The sequence below is a fragment of the Eulemur rufifrons genome, chromosome 19, assembly GCF_041146395.1.
Source record: "Eulemur rufifrons isolate Redbay chromosome 19, OSU_ERuf_1, whole genome shotgun sequence".
Classification (NCBI taxonomy): Eukaryota; Metazoa; Chordata; class Mammalia; order Primates; family Lemuridae; genus Eulemur; species Eulemur rufifrons.
In genome coordinates this window covers 108,269,725-108,274,713 of record NC_091001.1, presented here as the reverse complement: position 1 = coordinate 108,274,713, position 4,989 = coordinate 108,269,725, and the positions used below count along the sequence as shown (strand labels likewise).

Sequence of the window (4,989 nt, the reverse complement as noted above, 5' to 3'; positions counted from 1 at the left end):
GCAAGATGGGAGAACTAGCCCTGTAAGGGAACAGTACTTAGTAAAAAGTTCTGGTAATTATTAATAAGACAATGTGATATTAGGGCAGGAGTGTAAAAATAAACCCCTGGAAAAAACTTGTAGGCCTAGAACTGGACCGGGCATGCACAGAAACTTGATTTGTGACAAAACAGGCCGTGTGGACTAGTGGGGGAAATGTAGTTTTTATGAATGCTGTTGAGATAAAAATAACCACATGGAAAAAAATTAAATAGGCTCCTTTCTCATGCCATTTATAAAAATCAATTCTAGGCAGGTTAAATACTTACCTATGAAAAGTAAGATTATAAAACTTTAAGAAGATAATGTAGTATTTACCTTTCTGACCTCAAGTTAAGAAGTTCTTGAACAAGATACAAAGCCATATAAATTATAAAAAGAAAGACGGATAAATTGGATAATATTAAAATTAAGAATTTTCGTTCTTTAAAGAGACAAGAAGAGGATCTATGCATCTATCCATTGATGGAGGAAATGTAAATTGGGCGGGAGTACTCTGGAAAACAATTTGGCATTGCCCAGCAAAGCTGACACCCTGTACCTTACTGCCTAATGGAGCCACCCCTTGGTGTAGACTCTGGGGAAAGTCTTATCACGAATGCTCATAGCGGCATTGTTCCTAGTGGGGTAAAATTGGAAACCACCAAATGCTCACTTGCAGAGAAGGGATAAATAAGTTCCGGGCGTATTTACGTAATGGAATGTTACAAAGAAGTGAAAACAAATGCACTTCCAATATCTACATCAAGAAGGACAAACCTCAGAACATACAGTGGAGCAAAGAAAAAAAAGCAGTAGAAGAATGAGCATATATCATTCCATTTGTGTAAAGTTCAAAACTATGTGAAAGTAAATACATCTCAGGGGTACAAACATGGCACAGCTGTGGAGTGCAGCAAGGGAACGTAAACTCGCAACTCGTGACAGGGGCACACAGGTGGCGGCGAAGGTGCCGGCCGTGTTCTGGCTCTCAGGCCGGGTTGTGCACGTGTGTGTGTTTGTAGCCCAGGTAATTTTTACACCCTACGCGATGGTTATAAGTGTCATTCTATATCTATTACATCCACTAATATCTTCTATATCTACTCGATAGAAACTATGATTCAAACACTTTGAGTTCACAAAGGAATATTGTTATTATGTCTTCTCCAGCAGACCTGCCTGAGTCTCGTAACTGCTTTTGTGCGTGTACAGTAGTCCCCCTTTATCCTTGGCTGCACTTTCTGTGGTTTCAGTCACCCATGGTCAACTAAGGTTGAAAATATTCAATGGAAAATTCCAGAAATAAACAATTCATAAGTTTTTTTTTTTTTTTTATTGTTTTGGCCAAGTACAGGGAACTTTATTGATGGTACATGACAAGGTGGGGCTCCCTAGGCCCCTCCCATTCTTCAGGGGCTCTGGCATGGAAGCTGTGTCTTGAGGAGGGGAGATTCTCAGTGAGGTGGGGACTGAGTAGGCAGGGACACCCCAGCAGCTGAGGCCTCTCTCTTCCTCTGCGCTCTGGCTGGGGCTGGTGGTCCGTGGCTCTTACTTTTTGGTGGCCATGTGGGCCATGAGGTCCACCACCCTGTTGCTGTAGCCAAATTCATTGTTGTGCCAGGCAATGAGCTTTACAAAGTGGTCGTTGAGGGTGATGCCGACCCCAGCATCAAAGGTGGAAGAGTGGGTGTCACTGTTGAAGTCAGAGGAGACAACCTGGTGCTCAGTGTAGCCCAGGATGCCCTTGAGGGGGCCATCTGCCACCTGCTTCACCACCTTCTTGATGTCGTCATACTTGGCCGGCTTCTCCAGACAGCAGGTCAGGTCTACCACTGACACGTTGGCAGTGGGCACGCAGAAGGCCATGCCAGTGAGCTTCCCGTTCAGCTCGGGGATGACCTTTCCCACGGCCTTGGCCACACCAGTCGACGCAGGGATGATGTTCTGGAGAGCCCCATGGCCATCATGCCACATCTTCCCAGAGGGGCCATCTACGGTCTTCTGGGTGGCGGTGACAGCAAGGACTGTGGTCATAAGTCCCTCCACGATGCCAAAGTTGTCATGGATGACCTTGGCCAGGGGGGCTAAGCAGTTGGTGGTGCAGGAGGCACTGTTGACGATGGTGAGGTTGTTTTGGTACTTGTCATGGTTCACACAGATCACAAACATGGGGGCATCAGCAGAGGGGGCAGAGATGATGAACCTTTTGGCACCCCCATCTAGGTGAGCCCCGGCCTTCTCCAGGGTGGTGAAGACATCAGTGGATTCCACAATGTAATCATTACCTGCTTCACCGCATTTGATTTTGGTGGGATCTCACTCCTGGAAGATGGTTATGGGATGGCCATTGATGACAAGCTTCTCGTTCTCTGCCTTGACCGTGCCATGGAACTTGCCGTGGGTGGAGTCATACTGGAACATGTAGACCATGTAGTTGAGGTCAATGAAGGGGTCATTGATGGTGACAATATCCACTTTGCCAGAGTTAAAAGCAGCCCTGGTGACCAGGTGCCCAATACAGCCAAAGCTGTTTATTCTGGCCTTCACTTTCACCATGGTGTCTCGGAGACGGTGCTGGCGCTGTGCGAGAAGATGCAGCTGTCTGTTGAACGGGAGGACCAGAGAGCCCATGAGTTTTAAATTGCATGCTGTTCTGAGTAGGGCGATGAAATCTCTCGCTGTCCTGTTCCGTCCACTTGGGACATGGCTCTTCCCTTTGTCCAGCACGTGCACGCTGTAGACACTCCCCTCCTGGGTGTCACCTGTAGGTGGCTCAGTTCTCAGATCCACTGTCACACTACTGAAGTGCTTGTGTTCAAATAACTGTTATTTTACTTAATAACGGCCCCCAAGTGCAAGAGTAGTGATGCTGGCATATTGTTATAGTTGTTCTATTTTATTATTATTTATTGTTGTTAATCTCTTACTGTGCCTCATTTATGAATTAAACTTTATCTCAGGAATATATGTATAGGAAAAACATAGTATATATAGGATTTGGTGCTATCCACAGTTTCAGGCATCCACTGGGAATCTTAGAATGTGCCTCTCCCCTTTGGATAAGGGGGGGCCACTGTAACTGCTAACCAGGATCTGCGATCTACAGCCCTGATTTCTGTGCACAGCATTCGTACTCTGGACAGCTGGAGTGAGGACACCATGGTGCAAAGAGCCACTGCAGGAGGGAGGCAGAAAGAAGGCTCCTTAGGAGGCCACTCTGTACTTTCCCACGGTGACGTCAGAAGTAAGGAGCAGTCTGTCCCTGTAGAGCCTATCTAGACCCTCTTGTCCAAGAGTAGTTCAGCCAGGTTAATTCCAGGCCCTGCTGGCCCTGGCAGATGCCCCGTCTGACAAATCACCAGATCCCAAGCTTGGATGAGGAGGAGATAGGAACGGAATGCAGAGAGTCGGATGCACCCTGATTCTGTCTTACCTGTGGTTGTCAAGGTTACCAGAGCCTCATGTTTCTTAGTAACCACTCCTTCCAAAATAGCCTCCATTGGTGCCAGCCACTGAACTGCATCCCATTTCATAATCACTTTTTATACTATTTTGAGGGTTAGAACGTGAAGTCCCTTTACATGCGATAAGGTTATACGAAGGACACACAAGTCTTTCCTACTCTGATTGTTGTGACAGCTGGGTGAACGGTCACAATCTCCATGTTACAGGCAAGAAAATGGTCTCGGGAGGACACGTGACTTGCCAAAGTCAGATGAGTAGCAGGAATCAGAAGCGAAAGCAACGCACACATTTTCTGAGGCTGTGGGTCGGAGCCCTTCCTACACTGGGACGCTGCTCTCATTGCTCAAGTTTTGTTCTAGCTCAGGAGGATGCTGGACCACAGTCACCTCCAATGGCTTGAGTATGTTGGGCTAAGGGTCCACCTTGGTAGCTGATACTGTGCTCTCCTCCGCTCTCTTCCTTGCCCACAGAACCCAATTCTCTTCCACTGTGGGGGCTCTAAGCTTCTCAGGGTCATCCCCCAGCCCGAGGAGTACAGGTTGATTAGTTGTAATGATAATTCTGTTCCTTCTGCTAGCAGGTGTTTAAATGTGGACATGTGACCCAATCCCACTCAATGCAGGTGAAAGTAAATCTGCAGGGGGAATAGTTCTGGGAAAGGTGTTTCTTCCTAAGATCAGAAATTACCAGGAGCAAATGCCCCTCCTCTGGTGTCCCTTTGCATGTGACATCACCTATTTGATGGCCACGTTGCTGATGACAGCTATGTGGAAGGACGGAAAGCCCTTGGTCCCAATTCCAAGAGGCCACCTCCCCCTCAAAGCCAGGCCTCCTCCGTCTGCAGCATCTTCTCGGGTGCCCTTGGACTGCACCTGTGGCCTTCTGCTGTGGGCAGAGCTCTATCTGGGTATGTCCTGCTGCTCCTGCTGGGCTGCGAGCTGCTTGGTGCTAGACATTTGTCCCTTACTTCTCTCTCAGCTCAGTCTTCACATGGCAGGGGCATGGAGGGAAAGTCATGGCATGCAGGGCTGTTCTGCAGCATCTCAGCAGTCCCTAGTGGGAGGCCTCTGCACCCCTGTTATCGAGGGACTCTTTGGTGACCTTCTGTAGAAGGTCCTCAGCTTCCCACCTTGCAGGGGAAGCACAAGTGTCATCCCACTCAACCTCTCACAGGACAAGCTTCTTGTGGACACTGTTTCAGTTGAAAACCTTTCACAGTGTAGACAATGACCATTGTGACACGTCAGAGAATGTGCAGAGCACTCTTGCTCTGAAAGAGGACTGTCACTTCCTTCTCTTGTTCCATCTTTCTCGAGTGCCAGATTGTTAAACGTCTGGTGTGTGCTAAGCATCAGGCCCAGAGGGGAAGTTCCCTGACCATGGGGCCCCACCCTGCAGAGCCCAGCCCAGCAGAGCTGACACACACCCACAGAGAGAGCTGCGGGGCGAGCAGGGCCCACACTGGGCTACCTGACCGGAGTCGGGCTTGGGGCGGGGGGGAGT

General features: G+C 48.5%; 1 pseudogene; it reads right to left on the bottom strand.

The window, feature by feature from the left end:
- Nucleotides 1-1,569: 1,569 nt before the first annotated feature.
- LOC138399845 (glyceraldehyde-3-phosphate dehydrogenase pseudogene) lies at nt 1,570-2,592 on the bottom strand (annotated as a pseudogene).
- Nucleotides 2,593-4,989: the final 2,397 nt, after the last annotated feature.